We start from the raw sequence: 23548 nt of genomic DNA, 5'->3' as shown, positions 1-23548 counted from the left end.
TTCTCGGAGCTCCCAGCGTGCACCAAGCCACAGGCCCACCCCAGGCCATTCCTGGGGGTCCGGCGGTCCTGCTCCCCGCCCACACCGGGGTCATCCTCGCCGGCCCGGCCCCGTGGCCCCTGCGGTCCCCGAGCCCCAGGGTCACGGTTAGCTGAGCAGCGAGAAACCCCTGAGAGTCCGAGCCTCCAGACGGGACCCATCGGCGTCCCCTGAACTTGGCGCACGCGGAGGTCCCGGGGGAAGAGGACCAGCGCCGGGTTCCGCGGGGGCGCGGCGGCCTGAGCGGGGGCCACCCACCCTGCGGCTCGGCCCGGCGCCCTGCGCGCGGAGCGGGCGCCTTCCCGGCGCGCGGCCCGCCGCCCACTCGGCGCTCCCCGGACGCCCCGCGCGCTCCGCGGGAGGAGCCGCCGGCCGCCGTGACGCGTCAGGGAGGAAACGCGGCTCCCGGCGGCCCAGCGGGGAAGGAGGAAGCGCGAGTGCGCACGGCTCCGCGCCCGCCGCGCCGCGAGGCAGCACCGCGGGGCCGGGTAAGTGCGGGGTCGGCGGGACCCGCTCGGAGCGCTGAGCGGCGGCTGGGTCCGCGCGCGTCCGGCGCAGCCGCAGGCCCCCGGGCGGGAGAGGCGGGGCGGGGCGAGGGGTGCCCGGGCCTCGGAGCGAACGCGCCTCTCCCGGGTCCCCTGGCAGTTCCTCCCTCCCTCGCCCGCCATCCCCTGAGTTGGTCGGGAGGGAAAAGTCCTCTCGCCCGCCCCGACTCGGAGAGGTGGTGCGCCCCGTTCCCTCGGGGTGGATGCAGGCTGTGCTGCTGATTCCTGCCCTCCCGGTGGGGTCGGGGACGGACAGGGTGCATTAACCCGTGCGCTGCTCCGAGCGCGGAGGGGCGGGCCCGCAGGCTGGGGGACCCCACCGAGGCGGGAACTGGATGCGGGACACCTGCGAGGATGGGACCTCGAGGGTGAGGGCACGGGAATCCCTACCCTGTGGTCAGTGGACCTGTGGTCTGACACTTCGGCGCGTTGTTGCCCTTTATGCTTTCTGTGACTTGAACCCTTTCCCTCTCTTGTCAAGTGAACTTGACTCTATAGATGCCCACAGTTTGCACATCGATCTGTACCATCCAGAAGTGCTTTGAGATTTTTAGATTCGGTTATGTTTCGTGGTGGTTAGTTGGAAAGTGAAACAATTCGTCTCTGAAGACTTAAACTCTCATTATTGACTTTTGCACAGTGATTTCGGGACCAGGAGTAGAACTTGCACAATTGATGGTATAGGGTACACTTGAGATGCAGGTAAAAACAGAGGGAACTACAGTTTCTAAATCTTTCTCAGGGTAAAAAGTATGAGACTGCTGTACTTTGTATTAGGTTGAGGAGTCACCCAGCCAATCTGAAAAGTGCCTTTCTTATTTAGCAAACACTTTGATAGCTCTTACTATGTGTTGGGCTCTTTCTAAGTGTTTTATAAATATTAACCCAAATTGTTAACTCAAAATATCCAATTATAGTGGTTCTAGCAGTGAAGTGGTTGTTCATACTTCAGTTCCCCAATGTCACTGCAAGAGCTGGAAACATGAGAGAAAGTTTCAGGCTTTTTTTTTTTTTTGGACTGTGTGTACCTTCTGGTTACCCCTTGGTTACCATTCCTGTAAGACAAGCCACCAGCCTCCACTTCAGGGGAAGGGAGTCTGGAACTCCCCCTCTTCTGGACCTCTTCCTTGCAGATCTCAGCCACCCAGATCCCTAGGATCGGCTCCAAGATGGCCTTTCTTATTGGCCATCGTGCCCATGTTAGCTAACTCTGGAGAGTCCAGAACTTCCCCCTTTCTTCAGCTGCCACTACTTGGAGCCTGATTTTGTTTTTCAAAGGAGTTTTGCTCCCAATCTGTTTGAGAATTGATGTGACTGTAGCTTACATTTAAGATTGAAAGTGAAATGCAGTATAAAATAAAACCTTTAGAGATGTCCATTTTGTGGTTTGCAGACATATAGAGAAAATATTTTTCCGGAATAAAGCGCCCTCTTTAAAGACATGCCTTGGCCTGATGGTCAGATTAGTGAATAAAATAGACGTGGTTCTTGTCATTTTGGTGATTATGAGTCTTATGTTAAGATCTGTACGTCATACTATCGTTCTATATCTCTCATATATTTAAATTTCCAGGGTGATGATTAAATGAGACGCTGAGCCTTATTTAATAGGATTATGACGTGTCCTGGAAGCAGGAAGGTTCACTTTCCTTTGATAAAATTTATGGCGCAACAGACATTGGTGGATTTCAAGAGTGCACTTCACCCAAATGACAACTGACACTTTCATGAGTTACAAGGTGCTTCCAGACATACTTACTTGCTCTTCAGAGAGACCTTGTGAGGTTGGTAGCCATTTTTATTCCAGAAACTGAGGCATGGAAATGTTAACAAGCTTTAGCCTGGATTGCACAGCTGGTAAGAGGCAGAGCTTGAATAGAGAGCAGATATGTGCACAGTGCCTGGCACATGCCAACCTGTAATAAACATTTGCAGAATGAATGACTCCAAATGACTTCATACTTATTGCTCTTTCAAAACATATGCCTCTCAAATACCATAATAAATTTGTGCCTAAAAGATTTCCAGGCCTAATCCAATGTATCTCTCTCACTTCAAACAGTATCTGTCTGATACACATGTTTTTTCCAAAAGGGATGAGAATGCTCTTTGGACTCACTTCTTAGGATTTATCATCTCTGGTTTTTTTGTTTTGTTGTTGTTGTGTTGTTTTTTGGGGGGTGGAGGGGCAGATGTGATATCATCTCTGGTTTTTGAAAAGCAAATAGGTTGGTTGTCCTTTCTCTCTCTCAAACATTCTTTTTCCCTCTGATTTGGAGAGTTTAGACTGGACACGTGGGTTTAGTGTTGGTGTTGACAGCTTTCTTATCTCTCCCTGCTCAACTAAGGTCATTTTTAAGGACAGCAATCACTATAGCTTTTCCATGTCAGTGAACTCAATATGATCAAGTTTAAACACAGTGATGCTAGGTATTGCAATTTTTCGAAGTATCTGACATTACTAATGTATTTCTCAAAATGTTGCAATTACTTTAGTATAGATCTGTCTTTCAAAAAAAAACCAAAAAAAAAAAGAAAAAACCCTCAACTATTTATATCCTTTAAGCACAACTGTCTGTACTCTAAAGTATGTGACTTCCAGATGGAAAAACCTTCCATTAGAGAGGAAAACATGGCCATTACCTGGTGGGAGAAATTGAGAAGGGAAAAATGGGAGGTGGAGTGGCCTTTCCCATGAAGGGGATTAGGTGGTAAGACACCCTTAATGAAGCCACCCTGAGTCATCTGCCTGTCAGGTTCTTCTCAACGTTCGTTCCTCTGTGTGGGGGTGGAATAAAATACTTTTGAAACCTGTCTTGTTTCAGAAACCTCGTTACCTTTTCCAATCTCATGTTTTCTCTCTCTCTCTTTTTAAATTCATGTAAATTACTGACTAAACTGCTGATTCATGAAACTCAAATTATGTAACATGTTGTTCCTGACAGAAACAGTTCAAGAATTATTTTAAGGGACTGTTTCCCTTTATCTGTTGCATTCTGTAAGGTGGCGTCTTTGTTCTCATTTCACCTTTCCCCCCCTTCTATTTCATGGAGAAAACTGGCAAATGTAAGAGGCGCCATTTCCACTCCTTGTGGTTCATGGCAAAGTTCGTTTTAACTCAGTACTAACTTGAGTTAGTTAATTGTCATTGCAGAGGAAAACAACATGGAAATCAGATGTTGAAGGCCGACTCAGAACAGTAAAACTTTATTGCCTGTTTGAAGCTGCGCCAGTGAGTTTGCAAAGAGAGCAGTGTACCATCTCCTTGCTCCTGTCCAACTTCTTCTGGCCTTTCCTGGTTGCCACAGGTCTTGAAAATCTGCCTTAGTTTACCTTTTTGTAGCCACTATTATTTGGTGATGGGCGGGTGAACGAAGGGTGATTATGTTAGGGGAATTGTTGTAGGGTGAGAATCTGTAATATGTGAAATGGAGGGTGAAGCAAGGGTTGTGAATGAGGTCTCACAGTGGAGGAGTCATGCAGATTGCTGCTTTGCCTCTCCTGAAGGGATCAGACAGACATAAGGGGAAGACATATATGGGATCAAAGGACGATTGGGAAGGTTTAGAAACATATGTCAGCATGTGATATTGGCAGGCAGAGTTCCTTTGAACCACCAAGTGCAGAAGTGTCATTATGGGTAGCTGTTTCTTCAGGCCACCAAATGCATTTGCAGACAATTGAATTGTAGAGGGCTGGTTTCCAGGCTTTAAACTGGAAGTAAGAAGATTTCACAGGCTTTTGTTTGAGTAAAGGCCTGGATTTCGTACCTTTTTAAAGCCTTACTCTTTTTTGAGCCTGCCTATAATATGGAGATAATGTCATTCTCTTCACTGTTTTTGCGATTTTAAATAACCGACATTGTATTTACATGGCATGTAGTAATGAATAGCATTCAGGTTAATTGCTGTCATTCAGGTTCCTGGTATATTTGCTGTGCCAGTCAATACCAAACACTTTTCCTGTAGGTAAAATAGACTTCATGTACATTAACACACAAAATCGGACTCACTGATGGACTAGCCAGTCTATGGATGAAGCATCCTCAAGCACAGTGGGGCTTCCCTAGGACTTGACTAATGGCTTGCTTGAGTTAAGTAGTGAGAAGAAACTTTTAGTTACTTACCTCGCTGTTTTTAAAATAAAAGTAGATTAAAGTTAGCTTAAAATGATATGGTTTCCAAATCAGCATCCACACATGCAGACAAACATATATATAGGATCTGTGGATAGATTATATAATCTAATGCACATATATTATACTAGGGGCCCGGTGCATGAAATTCGTGCACTGGGTGTGTGTGGGGGGGGGGGGTGGGGGGGGGAGTGTCCCTCAGCCCAGCCTGCCCCCTCTCACATACTGGGAGCCCTCAGGCGTTGACCCCCATCACCCTCCAATCACAGGATCGGCCCCTTGCCCAGGCCTGATGCCTCTGGCCTAGGCGTCTGGCCTGGGCAGCGGGGACCTGCAGTGGCAGCTGGGGGGGGGCCGCGATTGCGTGGGCTCCGCCCCTGCCTCTGCAGGATGCCTCTGGCTGAGGCGTCCGGCCCGGGCAGCGGGGACCCACAGCTGCAGCGGCCCCGCGATCCTGGGCTTCGCTTTAGGCCCAGGCAAGGGACCCCTAGCTCCTGGGACTGCCAGCTTCTACCGTGCCCAGCTCCCATCACTGGCTCCACCCCTACTTCCTGCTATCACTGGCCAGGGCGGAAAAGGCACCTGATTCTCCGATATGGCTGGGGGGCAGGGCAAAGGCAGCCCTGGGGCCGCCTTTGCCCTGCCCCCCAGCTCTTAGCTCCCCGCTGGGTTTCTGATCACTGTCAGTGGCAGGGGGCTTCTTCCTGCTTTCCCTTTCGCCTCCCTGCATTGTGCCTATATATGCAAATTAACCGCCATCTTGTTGGCAGTTAACTGCCAATCTTAGTTGGCAGTTAATTTGCATATAGCCCTGATTAGCCAATGAAAAGGGTATCGTCATACGCCAATTACCATTTTTCTCTTTTATTAGTGTAGATAAGTGATCAGCTAAAGGGAACTATAGGAATCATGTCCGCAGTTTCCCAAGAAAACACAGTGTGTATGTCACCTTTTTTCCCTATTTTTATTTTAGTTTTGTTTCTTTTATTTTCTAAATATTTTTAATTACAAAGGCATGTATGCTCTTGAATTCAAGCAGTCGAGAAGCATGTGAAGTGAAAAGGAAAACTAAGTCTTCTCCATTTTAATCTTACCCATGAAGATAATCATTGCTATGTATTTATATCTTTCCAGATTTTTCTCCATGCTTATATAAACCTGTGTGTCTATAAATATATGCAGAAATATTTTTTGAAAATGAGAATCATTCTACACAATTTGTTCTTTTGTTTCTGTTTTTTGTTTTTTATCATGGACATCTATCAATCTACACCATTAGTTTTGACAGCTGCATAGTATTCTACTTTATGGTTAATAAATTATCCACCTTCTATTTCTAATTATTTATATGCTCACTCTTTTAAAATATGTTTAAATCACCAAAGTAATACATTTTTAAAGAAAAAAAAAGAAGAAGAATCACCAGAGGGGCAGAGGCAGGCTAGAAGGGGTCAATGGGGGGGAAAGGGAGGCATACAATTCTTTCTTTCTTTTTTTTTTTTCGATATATAATACTTTCAACAATAAAGACTGAAAAAAAAAACACACACCAGTAAACCTGCCAGTCACTAATCACTGTTAGCATTTTAGAGTATAACTTTCTACCCTTTTATTTGCGTATGCGTATCCATATTTTCAATGCCATTTTAAGCAGTTTCTTCTGAAGGCTTGCTTTGTTGGTTGGGGAATCATGTTTGTGTAGCCAACACTTTTAAACCAGTTATTTTGCTGTGTTTCCTGGCCACCTGCCATAGCCCAAGTCTGGATAAAACTTGGAAGTTTATACTACTGCTCATAAAGGGGATGAGGTGAGGGTGTGTGGAGGGACTGACAGATCCACCCAAATCAGCATAATGCATATCTCTAATGGAGGTCAGTCAATATTTGTATTTTAAGTACATCTAAAATATAAGATATTTAAGAAAAGAACTAACAGAATATTCACACATAATTGATTATGGTCACTAAAGGAGAAGCAGAAATAATAGATTTGAACTAAGGAAAAAGTGTTAAATTTAGTTAAAAATCAGAACAGCTGATCTTCACATGTTTTGAAGTAGTCTCCTAGTAAGTAGATTTTTTGAAATAATTGGTCTAACAAAGCTCCATCAATGGAAGAAATAGGCGATCTTGAAATTTCTTATGGTCCTATTATATTATAGGCTCTCAGAGTTAGTAACACTTGACTTAGTATAATTTCATGTATACAACTCCCTAGTTATAATAATACTAGAGGCCCGGTGCACGAAATTTGTGCACGGTGTGTGTGGGGGGGGTGTCCCTCAGCCCAGCCTGCACCCTCTCCAATCTGGGACCCCTTGATCCTTTAGGCCCGATCCTAAACTGGCAGTGGGACATCCCTCTCACAATTCAGGACCGCTGGCTCTTAACTGCTCACCTGCCTGCCTGCCTGATTGCCCCTAACTGGCCCCCCTGCCAGCCTGATCACCCCTAACCGCCTCTGCCTGCCGACCTGATCGCCCCTAACTGCCCCTCCTGCTGGCCTGGTCACCCCCAAGTGCCTCCCCTGCCAACCTGGTTGCCCTCAACTGCCCCCCCCCACTGGCCTGGTTGCCCCTAACTGCCCCCCCACTGGCCTGGTCACTCCCAACAGCCCCCCTCTGCTGACCTGGTGGCCCCTAACTGCCCCCCCGCCCCCGCTGCCAGCCTGGTCACCCCTTCCTGCCCCCCCACTGGCCTGGTCACCCCTAACTGCCCCCCTCTGCTGACCTGATCGCCCCTAACTGCCCCCCCCACCAGCCTGATCACCTCAATTGCCCCCTTGCTGACCTGGTCATCCCCAACTGCCTCCCCTGCCGGCTTGGTCGCCCCTTGTGGCCCCCTACTGGCCTGGTCACCACCAACTGCCCCCCCTGCTGGCCTGGTCACCCCTCACTGGCCCCCTCTGCCAGCCTGGTCGCCCCTCACTGCCCCCCTCTGCCGGCTTGGTTGCACCTCACTGCCCCTCCCCGCCCCCCCAGCCTGTTCGCCCCACAAAGCCTGCTGCTCAGTTGTTTGGTCGTCCCTCACTAACCCCCCGGCCGGCCTGGTCGCCCCACATCCTCCGTTCAGTTGTTTCGGATGTGAGGGCCCCTGGCTCTTTATAGATCACCAGTTTTTTCAGACAGCATCTGTCTGGGCTAACATCTCGCCATCCCCTTTTTCTTCCCCCACTGCACATGTGCACAGCTGTTACCCACAGTTTGCTCCTATATCCTTTTGCGGCTTCCCCACCTTTCACTTTTCTGAGAGTCTAGTACCCCTTTTAACCTGGTTCTTTTTTTCTTCTTCCAGCTTTTTCTTTTTTTTAAAATAATTATATGTTTTTTTAATTGTTTGGGGTTTTTTTAGAGAGAGGAAAGAAGAGGAAGAGAGGGAAACATCAATTTGAAAGAGACACATCGATTGGTTGCCTCCCATACACACCCCAACTGGGAATTAATCCCACAACCTGGGTATGCGCCCTAACTAGGAATACAACCCACAACGCTTCAGTGCACAGGATGACCCTCCAACCAACTGAGCCACACCAGCCAGGTCTAGCTTTTGCTTTAAGAACATTTCTCTGTCCTTTCTCTATTGAACTCCTTCCTTTTGATCTTGAGGGGGGGAAAAAAAGGACACTAATCATGGTGGTATAGTTAAGAACAAGCCTTTAATAAGGAAAAGGAAAGCGTTCAGTTTGGGAGGAAAGGTAGACATTATAAAGGACCAGTGGTTTCAACCTTCAAAGCGCTTGAGAATACCCAGTAATTCCTTTCAAAATTTCCACAGAAGTCTCCACCCACCTCTGCTCTAAGTAAGCTGTGTGTGTGTGTGTGTGTGTGTGTGTGTGTGTGTGTGTGTGTGTGTGTGTAGAGCACTGGCATAACATTTATTTATTTATTTATTTTTAATATATTTTATTGATTTTTTACAGAGAGGAAGGGAGAGAGATAGAGAGTCAGAAACATGGATGAGAGAAACATCGATCAGCTGCCTCCCGCACACCCCCCACTGGGGATATGCCCGCAACCCAGGCACATGCCCTTAACCGGAATCGAACCCGGGACCCCTCAGTCCGCAGGCCGACGCTCTATCCACTGAGCCAAACCGGTTTCGGCAACATTTAAAACTATACATTTTTTTGTTCATGTCATTGCTTTGGTGCTTTTTTGCTTTTTATTCCCCTGTTGAAGATGTTAGTCATATTATGGATTAATGAGAGGGTGTTTTGGTCTTCAAGCTAACTCCTAGCTAAGACCACTATTTCCTTAAGAGAATACACCCAAAGTTCTAGATATGTGGTTTAAAAATAGCATGTTTATTTTGAAGTTAAGGAAGCAAAGGGCTATCTTAAGCCAAAGATTAGCAATCTTTGAGAAGTGGTGTGTCAGGATTCCAAACCCGTTCTTCCTAGATTTTCATCAGCAGAGATACGTGATGGTGAGAAGCATAGATCAGCTGTCCATTCTTGGAAGTTAGCAAAGAAGCAGTGCTGTTTGTAGGAAATTTCCATCGCCTTGTAGACTCTCTTGAGAGGCAGAGGTGGGGGGTCAGGCCCAGGTAGCTGACTTCAGTCTGGCCAAAGTAAAGGTGCTTTAGCCAGACATGAGGAGCTCTGCACCAAGACAGAAGCTCCTTAAACTGCACTGAGACCAAAGGCTGACTTTTTCATAAACACGAATGAAAAAGGTTTTGAAAAGACATTTTTACTCAGCTTCCAAACAACATGGTGCTAAAATTCATCATGGCTTAAACATGAAAGTTCTTCTTATTTGCTTATTTGAACTGGGAAGATTGTGAATAAATATTTAGAAGGTAAGACCTTGGTATAATTTTTAAAAATGGTTCTTAGTTTTGTAGTTCTAAGTGTACATAGTTGTGCATAATTGACATTTTTTAGTCCATTCCAACATAAGGTACCTTCCTTTTTTTTCCTAATTGTTCTTCTTTAACCCTCATTCTCTCTTCTGGTGATTATTTGGTTTAATTTTTTTGTCTATAAGGGAATTATTATTTTTTTAATTAATGAAAGATAAGACATACCAATGTTTTAGCAGACAAGAATTTTTAAGAGATTTCCTCTGTTCCTCTTTCCCCTTGAATTTTGTGTCCCCTTTAAATTTCCTTTATTTCTGATTTTCATTAACATCATTTATTATTGTTTCTCCTTTTAAAAATTCACTCAAGTGTGAAAAAAATCCCTGTTCTACTGAATTTATTTGTTGCTTTTATCAGACATTTTGGGATTAGAAAGTTGCTTTGGAGATGCAGAATATGTATAAATTGTTACCTCTGTGTAGAAAAATAAGGGTTAAATAAGAATATATTTTTGCTTTGTTTGTCTAAGCATAAAAAGACTAAGCAAGTAAGTGTTTATCTGTTTGGAATTGGGTAATGAGAACTGGGTGGGAAGCAGACTTTTCACTGTATTTCTTTGGTATATTCTTGGTTTTTGAACCATGTGAATATGTAACCCATTGTAAAAGTAGTTTTAAAAATCATGTCTGCGATTCCTTGACTTAAAAAAAAACGGGGGGGGGGGGTGTCTGTGTATTTCTGTTGTTATTTTTCCAGAAGTCTTTAAATAAAGTTTTTTCAAATCTTTTTTTAAAAAAAGATTGCATGTGTGGGGAGGGAAGTTGGGGGACCGGGTGGAAAAGGTGAAGGGATTAAGCAATACAAATTGGTAGTTACAAAATAGTCACGGGATGTAAAGTATAGGATAGGGAATATAGACAATAATATTGTAATAACTATGCGTGGTGCCAGGTGGGTACTGGAAATATTGGGGGAAACACTTTGTAAAGTATGTGGTTGTCTAACCACTATGCTGTACACCTGAAACTAATACAAAGCAATATTGAATGTAAACTGTCATTGAAAAATAAATTTTTTTAAATATCTAAAAAAATAAATAAAAGGAATGCATGTGTAGTCTTGTCTCAAAGGACTAGTAGTATTTTGCAGGCATCTTGACCTGGCTCCTCAAGTGTTGTGACTAAGATTTATTATGAGTCCTTCCCTTTGGAAATTCTGATACTACAAATACAGCCAAGACTCAAGTTATTGTTGGCTTCTTCGGAGAACCATTTAACTGAAATTGTCTGCAGTATTCTGCCAACTGGACACTCAGTTGTTTCCTAATAAAACTGTGAGATAATACCAACAGAATCAGTGCAAAGTTAGTTGATTTTCCCCCATGTTATCTTGTATCGTACCACCCTGGTTATAAGTTACTTACTTAATATTATGTTAGCTTGATGCTTTTAGAAAATAAAGGTTGGTTTACTTTTAGTAATTAAATAATTCTGCTCTTTTTGGTACAGGCTAAGCCGAAGAGTCTCTTTCATCAGGGTTTTTGTCGTTTCGTCATTTTTGACCTGTGTTTTACCCTGAGTAGAGCAAAGAAAAAGGAACTAATATTGAGTATCTACCATGTGCTGGGTGCTTTAGAGAGATTATTTTATTAAATAATCATAATAACTCTCTGGGGTAAGGAATATTTTACAAATGAGCAAACTGAGGCTTAGGGAGGTTTCGAAGGCAGCCATGCATGGCCAACACGGGAGAGCTGCTTGGAACAGGTCTGCCTGGCTTTACCAGGAGGGCCCCTGAGCCTTGGAGAAGGGGTAAAGGCCGACTCCTCTCCAAGCCTCCCTTCAGAAAGAACAGGCAGCATTGGCTTACAGGTTACTCTGATTACCTTCTGCCGATGAGGCAGTCGTTCCATGAGTTTGAAAACTGGCTTTTCATTTTCACTCTATTATTCTGAGATTATGTTAATGTAATCTAGAAACTGCTGCCAGACTTCAAATGCTGATGTCATGTTCTAAAATCCCTTCACGGTGATAGCCAGCACCGCTTACATTAACCCTTGGGAATAGAGCAATCAGCAGATGTAGATACCAAGTAAGAATAAAAGAACATTTCAGGGCTGAATTCCTTTGATTCTCTGGTCTAATAAAATTCTTTTATGTTCTGGGCAAAGATGGTGAGAAAGATACCGAAGAAATGGAAGTGATTAGAATAGTTTCAAAAGGTCACAGATAGCGAAAGGAGAAGACGATAAACCCCAAGCCTACGAAGTACCTTACACTTAACACTTTAAATAAAAGCTTTATTGAGACTTGCTTTACATGCTGCTAATTGACCCTTTTAAAGTACTCAGTTCAGTGATTTAGTCATAGACTTGTGCCATCGTCATCACTATCTAAATCCAGGACGTTTTCATCATTTCAAAAGGACCCCTGGACCCTTCGCAGTAACTCCCATCCTCCATCCTTTTCTTCCCCCAGCCCCTGGCAATGAGGAATCTACTTTCTCTATATATAGATTTGCTTGTTCTGGACATTTAATGAAAAATGGAATCATGCCGTATCTAGTCCTTGGTGACTGGTGTATTTCACTTAGCATACTGTTTTAAAGGTTTATCCATGTTGTAGCATGTAGTATTTCATTTCTATCACCGAAAGATATTCCATTGCATCAGTGTACCATGTTTTGCTTATTCACTCATCTGTTAACAGACACTCGGGTTATTTCCATTTTCTAGCAATTATGTAAAATGCTGCGATGAACAGTCATCTGCAAGTTTTGTGTGGACATATGTTTTCATTTCTCTTGGGTGATCCCTAAGGGTAGAATTGCTGGGTCCTATGGTAACTCCGTGTAATGTTATGAGGGATTGCCAAGCTTTTCAGTATTGGCACTATTTTACAGTCCCCCCAGAAATTTGTGAGGGCTCAAATTTCTCCACATCTTGGCCAACACCTGTTGTCTTTTTTACTTCAGTCATTTCAGTGGGTGTGACGTGGTATCTCACGGAGGCTTTGATTTGCATTTCCATAGTGACTAATGATCTTTCATGTACCTAGTGACCATTTGTATATCTTCTTTGGAGAGATGGCTATTCAGATCTTTTGCCCATTTTAAAATTAGATTATTTGTCTTTTATTTTTGTTGAATTGTAAAAATGTTTTGCATATTCTAGATGCACATTACTTATTCTAGATGCTAACCAGAATTGGTAAATGGTTATCTTTTTTTCATGGTAGCATTCTTTGTCTGTACCTACAAGAATTCTATGAAATATATGTGTCAACGTATGCAGTGGTATAAATGTCATATGAGATTCCGTTAGTAGAGGCATTTAAAATGTATCAATATATTGTAGGGAAGTAAATTTGCCACCCAGCAATGTGTCTCTCTGGCATGAGGATCATTTTATGTGCAAGAAATAAAAGACTCAGGAAGAAACTTAGATAGGGACCTATTCCAGAAAATAGTGCTAGCACCTGAGATATTTACAAAGAATATGGGCTAGGTGCGATGGGGAAACTGGGCAGGGTCTGGAGGTCTCTGAGTCCTTGTCTCTGTATTGCCCAACAGACATTTGTTCACTGAACATTGGCTTTTCCATCTTCATGTGAATTGCCTTCCTCCTCTTTGAAGCCCCAATCCACCACCCCTTCTCCTTAGCTCAAGATGCCATGTAAGCCTCACCTGCCTATCTTCCTTGCGCCTCCATATTCTTATGGACCTCCCTCCCCATATGTACATGCATAATTAAATTTGGCTATTTTTTTCCTGTTAATGTATTTCAAATCAATTTAATTCTTAGACCAGCCAGAAGAACCTAGAAGGGTAGAGAAAAATTTCTTCCTTCCCAACAGTCTGAATACCAGTACATTCTTCTTCTCAACTAAAAATACTTTGACAATTTAGCACCATGTGTTTGTGAAGACAGTATAATTTGACTTTGCCTTGTAGCACATACAGAAATTATTCACCATTTTAAAAGTAAATTATTGTTTTGAAATTATAAAAAAGCAAATACCCACATCTTAGTATTTTTTTTAAATCCACTGTATTTGTAGTTAGAGTTATCTCTCATTTAATGAATACTATCATCTAACAGTGGCCATTTAAGGGTATAGGTCAGAAGGTAGAGGAGAAATTCGACATCATTTCTAAGTTATCTAGATTTCTAGGTTATGGGACAGGATGACAGTTCAGAAGAAACCCTAGATTGGAGAACACACAGCAGCTACAGAAGAACAAAAAAGAATGTGGTAGCAGAAAGAGTACAGAACTGGATGAAGGAGGAGGTCTTGGCAAAGAGACCAGTACCCAGACATGCTCGGAGGCTGTCTCAGTCTCTATCTGCCTCTGGGAGGGAAATTTCTGAGAGTGAGTGTGTTGTTGGAACATGTCCTCTTCAGTAGTATAGTTAGCGCAATAATTGAATTACCTCTTTCCATTTGGATCATGTGGCAATATTCTCTGTTGGCAACACTGGATATCCAAAGGAGTGAAGTGATTGTTTTATTAAGTCTTTTAAAATCTTAAGTGCTGACTTAGGGAAGAGATGATAGATGTGAAAATGCTTGGCGTAGTGAAAGGCACAAAGTAGGCACTTGATAAATTGTCTACTTAAAAATTGGCTGATACTAACCTGTCCATAATATTTTATAATATTTAATAGCTTCAGCTAGGGAATTTAGAAGGCTTAGGTTATGGTGTTGATCTGCTACTAGCTTGTTAAGTGAACCCTAGCAAGTGACTTGATTTTCTATGACTGTAAATATTCAAAATTCCTTCTATCTCTAAAATGCAATGTTTCATATGGGGGGGGGGGGAGGCTTTAAATAAAGATTATTCTTTTAGCAGAGGTGGAAGTTTTGTTTTTGTTCTCAACTTTTATAATTTTAACTAGGGTACACTAGATGAATAAGGCTCTTTATTGCATTATCAAAAGCCAACCACTGATTTATTTGAAAACAAAGAGTTTCTTTGCAGTGTCATTTCGCCTGGCATTATCATGAATCCGAGAATTATTCTACACGAATCAGAGAACAGTAATGTAGCTGTACTTAAATTTAGAGTTCCACACAGCCATTCACCAGAGATGAATTGAGGTGAACAAGTACTTCCAACTTAATTTGCAAAAAGTTCTAAAACGCTGGTGGAATTCACTGCAGGAATCAGTGGAAAAGCAGGTTGCAAGTGTGGCTCGGATCAGAGAAACTGTCACTGCTTTTGTATTTGTTTTTTGGATCTGTGTGATTTCTGGTAAAATTTAATGATAATATAAAATTTAGGAACATTTCTACTACTTTGTAATGTTGATGTATAGTGTGACTGTTAGAAAATGAATCAGTATGGTTGGTCATCTTTGTTTTTATTTTTTATTTTGTTTTTGTTAATCCTTACCTGAGGATATTTTCCCATTGATTTTTAGAGAGAATAGGGGAGAGGGGGAGAGACAGAGAGAGAGAAACATGTGAGAGAGACACATTGATTGGTTGCCTCCCACATGCGCCCCGACCTGGGTCCAGGGATTGAGCCTGCAATTGAGGTATGTGCCCTTGACCGGAATAGAACCTGAGACCTTTCAGTCCACAGGCTGACCCTCTAACAACTGAGGGGAACTGGCAAGGGCTCATCTTTGTTTTTATTTTATTTTTATTTATTTATTTTCATCTTTGATTTTAAAGGAAGCCAATACCTGGCTTCAAATAATGCTCTATGGAATCATATTCTCTCTCTCTCTCTTTTTTTTTTTTCCTTTACACTACACACAACACTCTGAACATTTTTCTGGACTCTTGTTACCAAATACCAACTGCGTATTTTACAATTTAACTCACTTCTGATACCGTCTACCTGAAGATTCCACAGGTTAAGGGTTCAGTTCTATATCACTGCCCTTCCCACAGCCTTAGCCACCAGTCAAAAGTCCAGGTTGTTACCTGTTCTGACCAACAGGCTATAAATCCGTTTCCCACCACTCCCTCCTCTGGCCCAATTAATTTGCTAGAGCAGCTCACTGAACTTGGGAAAATAGTTTACTTACCAGATAACCAATCCTATATAATAAAGAGGTAATATGCAAATTGATCATCACACCCTCACAAGATGGCTGCCTACGACCAGGCCGGCAGGGGGGTTAGTGAGGGACGGCCTAACAACTGAACAAGCAGGCTGCATGGGGCAACTAGGCCAGCAGGGGATTAGTGAGGGACGACTGAACAAGCAGGCTGCATGGGGTGACCAGGCCAGCGTGGGGGCCATGAGGGGCGACCAGGCCAGCAGGGGGGGCAGTTGGGGGTGACCAGGCCGGCAGACGGGGGCAGTTGGGGGTAGCAAGGGGGGCAGTAACAGGCAACCAGGCTGGCAGGGGGGGTGCAGTTGGGGGTGACCAGGCCATCAAGGGGGTGAGTTGGGGACAATTAGGCTGGCAGGGGGTGCAGTGAGGGGTGACTAGGCCGGCGGGGGGGCAGTAGGGGGAAACCAGGCTGGCGGGGGGGGGCAGTTAGGGGTGATTAGGTCGGCACACAGAGGCAGTGAGGGGCTATCAGGCCGGCAGAGGGGCGCAGTTAGGGGCGACCAGGCAGGCAGGCAGGTGAGCGATTAGGAGCCAGCAATACAGGATTGTGAGAGGGATGTCCAACTGCCGATTTAGGCCTGATCCCTGGGATCAGGCCTAAACCGGCAGTTGGACATCCCCCGAGGGGTCCCAGATTGGGGAGGGTGCAGGCTGGGCTGAGGGTATTCCCCCCCCCTCCTGTGCACAAATTTCGTGCACCAAGTCTCTAGTTTATTATAAAAGGTTATTACTCAGGAACAACCAGATGAAAGAGATGCGTAGGGCAAGGTATGTGGGAAGGGACAAGGGCATTTTTGTGCCCACTATCCCAGAGCACCACTCTCCCACACCTCCATGTGCACTAACTCAAAAGCTCCCTGAACCCCATCCTTTTGGGGTTTTATGGAGGCTTTGTTATATAGTTATGGTTAATTAAATCATTGGTTGTTAGTGATTGATTCAACCTCTAGCCCCTCTCCCTAGAGAGAAAATTCTAACCCTCTTAGTCTGATCAGGACTGTTTCCCTGGCAGCCAACACCCATCCTTAAATTGCCTAGGGGCTTTCCAAAAACTCATTAATATAAACACAGGAGTGATTGAAGGAGGCTTATTTCACCTTTGTAGATCTTACCACTTAGGAAATTCCAAGGGTTTTAGGAGCTCTGTGCCATAAACGGACAAAGACCAAATATATATATTGCTTAATATAAATCACAGTAGTATACCTTGTTTAAGTAATAAGTTGCTAAAATTATGAGAACCAAAACAATTTTTTCCACCTCTATTAAAAGAATACACTTTAAATATCTGTTTTGAGGTTTCATGGAAAAACCAAGAGGCAAACCAGCCAAATGTACTGTGGGTTTCTCTCTCTCTCTCTCTTTTTTTTAAATTTTACACTCTTACTGTTAAAGTTCATATATCATAATTTTGTGTACATTTCCTTAGGTTCAGTTTTAAAAGGTGGAAAACAAGTTATGAAGTACTAATTTAGGTAATGGATAGTGGTTATGAGTCATTATGGTTTATTGTGTAAGTATGTACAGAAGTAGAAGGACTTCTCTTAAAATGAGAAGAGTTCCCAAATCTTTAATGAAAAGGATGGTAGGTATGTTTAATGAAGTCTCTTCTCATGCACTTCCTAATCATTAAAAGGCAAATAAAGCTTGGGTCACATGGAAGTTTCTGGGTAAGTAATTGTATTGGAGACTTTATGTTTTTTGGGTAATTCCATACTACCCTGGTCAGCATTTGCTTATAAGCATTTCTAGGACCCACCAGATCTAGCCCTGTCCTATTGGCTATCAGATTTATTTTTACAGGTGAAAAAGCAAGGAGCATTTTCTCATGTCATCTGAGGGAGTTAGCTAGAGACTTAACATTTTGAGCTTAAAAAGCAATTTTCTTTTATCTTAATATCATTAAAGTTTACCACTTGGGTTTCAATTTTAATGTTTCTTATAATTACAATAAAATGAATCTTTGGACTATGGCATTTCATAGAACCTTTCTTCACACTTTAGTGTAATCAGATGTAAAAACAGAATACGTACTTCTTTAAAATTTATGTTATAAAATGGTCACAAGTGGAATAAATGTCATTGATAGGCTTTGTTACGCATTAGAAGGAGCAGGTTGCCTTTGTGACGCATTATCTGTTTTTAGCTCCTATGAGAGATTATACTTACAGTGGTTAAGACTGGAGGTCTGGAGTTCCCCAGACTATAGTTCAAATAGTGGTTCATCACTTAAAAATTAGTATTTTTCACCTGAAGAATGGGCATAGTAATAGGACATAGCTCATACAGTTGTTATTAAGTTTAAAATAAAAAATACTTGTAAAACACTTAATATAGTCCTTGGGATATACTAGGTGCTCAAGAAACAGTAGATATTGCATGTGGAAATATGTCTGTTCCTCATTCCTTTGGGAGCAGGAATACCTCCATAACATGCTACATGAAAGGAGTTCTCAGGGCTGCGAACCTTACAGTAGAGGTTGAGTAGTAGTATATTTCTCCTACATAGAAGAAAAAAAAAGAAACAGTAAATAATAGTACTCTTAATGGATAAAATTTTATGGCCTTAACTTTATTTCTCTTTTGTTAATTACTTCAAAGAAAGGCATACCACAACTATTTTGCATTAAGTCCGAAGAAGCTATAAGAGAGGAGATCTGGACAATTGCAAAGACAGGATTCTTTGGAGATGACTCCTGACAAAGCATTAAGATGATATCCCTAGCCCTAGCCGGTTTGGCTCAGTGGATAGAGCGTCAGCCTGTGGCCTGAAGGGTCCTGGGTTCGATTCCGGCCAAGGGCACATGCCTGGGTTGCAAGCTCGATCCCCCATAGGGAGCATACAGGAGGCAGCCAATCACTGATTCCCTCTCATCATTGATGTTTCTATCTCTCTCTCCCTCTCCCTTCTTCTCTGAAATCAATAAAAATACAATTACAAAAAAAAAAAACTTAAAAAAAAAAGATGATATCCCTAGTCCCTCTAATGTTGTGTCCCCAGATGTCTGACTTCATCCCATTGCCTTTTTTGGGCTACACTAGCTCTCTGAATGATTAAAATTACTTTTCCTGGTTTACATGTGTCTTGTGCTGATGACTCTCAAATCCTTGGTTCCTATCCTGACCTTTATTTATCCTTTGCCCTTCAGACAGATATGTCCGATTGCTTACTACCAGATAACTAGCTTCCCATGGTGCTAGCCTACAGGTAGTTCTAAGTCAACATGTATGAAAGTATATCTTTTCTACCTTCTTCCTGACACCTCACCTCCACTTTTCACCAATCTCATCTTCCTTTGTTTAAAAATATGCTTTTATTAATTTTAGAAAGAGAGGAAAGGAGAGAAAGATAGAAACATTGATGAGAGAAAGAGACATCAGTTGGCTGCCTGCTGCACATCCCCCACTGGAGTTGAGCCCACAGCCTGGGCATGTGCCCTGACCAGGAATCAAACCAGTGAACTCTTGGTTCATAGGTTGACACTCAACTACTGAGCCACACCAGCTAGGCTCATCTTCTTTTATTTGTACCTATTTAATTTTTAAAAAAATATATTTTATTGATTTTTTACAGAGAGGAAGGGAGAGGGATAGAGAGTTAGAAACATCGATGAGAGAGAAATATCGATCAGCTGCTTCCTACTCACTCCCCACTGGGTATGTGCCTGCAACCAAGGTACATGCCCTTGACTGGAATCAAACCTGGGACCCCTGAGTCTGCAGGCCAAAGCTCTATCCACTGAGCAAAACCGGTCGGTGCTATTCCTATTTAATTTATCGCTATCCATCCAGTAACTAGAGAGCAAGACTATGTCTCCCTATCATTTACAAAGTCCTCCTGATTTTACCTGTTAAATATTTCTCAAGTCTGTCCCATCTGCTCTATGTCTACTATAGCTTCTTGAGGCTCTCATCATCTTTGGACATTTTCAGTGGCCCCTCTTAAGAGAGTTTTCTACCCCATCTTGATCTCTCTCTTTTTCCATTCATTCCCCACTTTGCTTTCAAACTGATCTAAAGCAAAGATCTAACCATTGTCATTCCTATTACATTCTCTATTCTTGTAATATCAAGCCCAAAGTCCTTAGCATGGCTTGTCAGGCTCTTCTGATCCTCTGACCTCTTCTTATCTACTGCCATTTCTAGGCATAGAACATAGTAGAACCTCAAAACTGTTGAGTTAGTGAATACTAAACTCCATCTATACAAATTGAGCCTTTGTGGTTCATTGCTCATGTTAGTCTGGTCATCCGCTCACACCTTAAAGAAATGGGTAAAAGAAATGGAGGAAAAAAATTCCTCCATTCTATCCTGCATACCAGAGGAGACTAATCTTCTCAAAGCCCTATTTTAATTGCATGCCTACCTTTCTTAACATACAATAGCTCTTTATTAGTTCAAGTCCAAACTCCTCACCCCATCTCACGTATACAAACTAATTTGGGACAGCACTTCTTCAGAATCAGTCAGCACAGTTAGATCAGTTTGCTTAATAGACAGCGTGGGCTGAGTATGGATTGGTTGTTCTTAACTTGGAGCAGCCTTTTTTTTTTTCTTTAATGTTTTTTATTTTATTTTATTGGTTTCAGAGAGGAAGGGAGAGGGAGAGTGGGATAGAAACATCAATGATGAGAGAGAATCATTGATTGGCTGCCTCCTGCACGCCCCCTACTATGGGTGGAGCCCACCACCTGGCCATGTGCCCTGACCCGGAATCAAACTGTGACCTTCTGGCTCATAGGCCTTTGCTCAACCACTGAGTCACACTGGCCGCCGGATTGGAGCAGCTTTTTTAAAAAAAATTTTATTCATTCATTTTGAGAGAGAGAGAGAAACACTGATTTTTGTTGTTCCACTTATTCATGCATTCATCAGAGTATCAGTTGGTACACCCAGCAAAAGCTTTGTATTCATCAAGTATGTATTGAGTGCCCACCACAGGTCGGGCACTATACCAGTGGATAGGGCTTTACTGATAACACAATCAGCATAACTTCTGCCTTCTTGGAGATTCTGGCCTAATTGTGAAGACAAACAATTATAACCCAGGGTAAAAAGTGCCAGCACAAGCGAAGTGCCCGAGGAACCCACAGCAAGGGCACCAGCGGTGGGATCAGGGAAGGCTTCCAAAGATGTCTTGAAACACTGAAGACGTCTCCGGGAGCAGAGCGGAGCAGACCAGCGCAGGCCAGAGCAGACTGGAACAGAAAGGAGCGGACCAGAGCAGAGTGGAGGGGACCAGAGCAGTGTAAGCAGACCTGCATGGGGCAGAGCAGAGCTGTCTAGCTGGAGAGTTGCCGGAGAGGCCCCAGGGCCGCCTCACAATGCTGTTTTCCCTGCAGGCTGGATCACAGTGGAGCTGTTTTGCACTGCATATAGCTTCCTTCTTCACAGCACCCAAATTGGGGATACCTGTTGGCATCGAATTGGCACCAATGATCATCCGTTGACAGTACTCAATGCACCTTTTCTATTTGAAACGTATATTGTTCATGTCTCAGGAAAATTCTCTGATAATTTCATCCTCGCTATTTCCTCTTTCTAGACCTTTAATAAGTTTTGTGTTTGATCTTTGGGATTCAGCCTTCTAATTTTCTTACTGGTTTTTCCTGTTATCCATTTTTTAGTATTTTTGTTATATTTTCTACAAAAATCTCTCAACTTTATCTCCCAACCTTTCTATTGAATTTTTTGTTTTAGCTATCATTACTGCTTTCCAAGAGCTCTTCCTTATTCTCTAATTATGCTTTTTTATTATTTTAATTTGTTAAAGCATTTCGTTCTTGTTTTATGCATATCAGGTCTTCTGTCTCTATGAAGGCTTTTTATTTTTATTTTTGGTAGATAAAATATTCCTGGTACTCTATTTCCTGTCTTTAGGTATTCTAGTGTGTTTTTTGTTTACTTTGGCCCTTTATGTTAGAGGTTTTTCTTAAGTGCTTGGTGATCATTTAAGAGTGAGACGCTAATAGGATACATTACAAACTGAATAAAAGTTCTGTGCATCTGGTCAACACTTGTTAAAGGTGAGCCAGCTTTTTTGATGGGGATCACCACAGATTTCATCATCAGCTGTTTTCTCCAGGATCATTCAGTTTTCCCAGATAACAAGCCTTTCATTGCTTGCCTATTGTACCAAATCCTGCGCCTTTTCACAAAATCTGCAGGTTAGGTCAGCTAGCTCCTGCTGGAGTCCTCTCTGCAGGCCCTCAGGTTTCATCGTCCACCACTCTGCCCACTTCCTGCTCCTCCGTGGCTTTCTGTCTTCCTGTGGTATGGGGTTTGTGTTGTGTTTGCTTTCAATTTTAAGGTGACTGCTGAGAGAGGGGTAAAACATCTATGCCCACATTTTCAAATCCTTCCCTGAACTTTTCAATTCATAAGTTTCTTCATAGATAACATTAAAAATGGAGGGAATTTGCTAATGTTTCTCCTACACAGGGATGCTGAGACTTAATCAATGTGAATGCATTTATGAAGATGAAATCCTTGTGTCAGTATTAATTACATGCTGTTTTTCAGAGAGCGCAGAACGAATGCTATATAGATTTCAAATTACCTTTTACGATTTACCATTTCAAAAAAATAGTTTTTTCTCCTTGTAACTTTAGATTTCGACAGGCCAGTGTTTGCTGGTCTCTCACGGCCAGTTCAGATAGCCGGAGTCTGGGTCAGGAGACGATTTCGATTTCGTAATGTGAAGCATGCTGAATGCGACTTTGTGCAAATTGTTAGTTCTCATGATACTAAGGTATGAAGGTTACTTTTTAAAATAGACTGTTTTGTTCCATAACCTCATTTGAATGTTATTTTTCTTTTTGAGCTTATGACCGTGGTTTCCCCATCTCAATAACTTCAGTAAAATTTCTTACAGGGTAATTGCTAACAGATAAAAGGCTATCTTCAAGTAGTTTAAACAGCCATGCCGTTTTTTGAGTAAATAGTACAGAATGCCTCTTTTAGAAAGTCCAGGTCTAAACTGGTCAGACAGCTGGAGAAGACTGATATCTGGTGTGGTGCCATGTTATGAATTATCTGTTATTTTAAAATCCTTTGACGTATGTGCCATTTTAGTATAAAGCTAAAAGGCCTCTTATCTTTTAAGCTTTTAGCCACTTAACAAATTTTTTAAAAATCTATTTAATTTGCCAAGTCTTTATGAAAAATTAATGCAATGTATTTGCAGCATAGCATGGCACGTAGAACACAAGTATTTATTGTTGGACAGGTCTAGACTTGACTCCCAGTGCTGCGGATTGCTGTGTGAATCTGAACAAGGTACTTAATGTTCCATTTCTACATCTGTGAAATGGACTTAATAAGAGATTACATGAGAGAATGCATGTGAAGTCCTTAGCACAGGGCTTGGCTCCGTAAATGTTAGCTGGTTCTATTGAGGTATGTAAAGCATCTGGCTCGATGCCTTTTCCTCCTACTTTCCTCCTACGTACTTAGGATGTTCTGCTGAGTCAAAACTACCAGTAGGAATTTATATAATTCAGATCTTTTTTTCTAATACTTAGAAGATTTTTTAATTTGGAAATGGTTTTGATAAATTCAAGAAAATAAAGTAATGTTGATGCTCAGAGCTTCCGAAAGAGTGATCGTGCCTGTGCTGAATTAGCACCCTACAAAAACAACAGGGAGTTGCTGGAGGGAATTCCAGATTTTTGAAATAATGTATTTGCCAAGCTGCTCAGGCTTTGGGTGTCACTCGGAGAATTATAAATATGTCAAACCTTGATAGATTCTTCCTTCTTATGTTAATATGCTAGGTTCATCCTGCCTGTGGGGTATGTTACTGGCATCACCAGCATTGGGATCCTCCAGGACTTAATGCCCGCTCACGCTAGGGACCCAGCCCTGCCTGACTTGCATTTCCCTCTAACGTCACTGGTTTTGAGATCAATAAACTCTGCTCTGACAAGTAGAAGGAGCAGGCTCATCAATTTTAAT

General features: G+C 42.6%; 1 protein-coding gene and 1 non-coding gene across 6 annotated transcripts in view; both read left to right on the top strand.

The window, feature by feature from the left end:
* Window positions 1–388: 388 nt before the first annotated feature.
* Window positions 389–23548, top strand: part of SGK3 (serum/glucocorticoid regulated kinase family member 3) — a 109834-nt gene continuing 86674 nt past the window's right edge. For 4 of the 5 annotated variants that reach the window (XM_059672997.1, XM_059672995.1, XM_059672996.1 and 1 more), the window contains exon 1: window positions 389–527. The gene's annotated coding sequence lies outside the window, so the exon portion shown is untranslated. The remainder of the gene's footprint in view (window positions 528–23548) is intronic. The other variant, XM_059672993.1, reaches the window with a different exon arrangement.
* On the top strand, window positions 17968–18101 carry LOC132220202 (small nucleolar RNA U109). Its single transcript, XR_009449717.1, has one exon. It is a non-coding gene; the product is annotated as a small nucleolar RNA U109 (small nucleolar RNA).

Source organism: Myotis daubentonii, chromosome 17, assembly GCF_963259705.1.
Source record: "Myotis daubentonii chromosome 17, mMyoDau2.1, whole genome shotgun sequence".
Taxonomy (NCBI): domain Eukaryota; kingdom Metazoa; phylum Chordata; class Mammalia; order Chiroptera; family Vespertilionidae; genus Myotis; species Myotis daubentonii.
The sequence above is the reverse complement of the archived record's forward strand: the minus strand, read 5'-3'. Positions and strand labels throughout refer to the sequence as shown.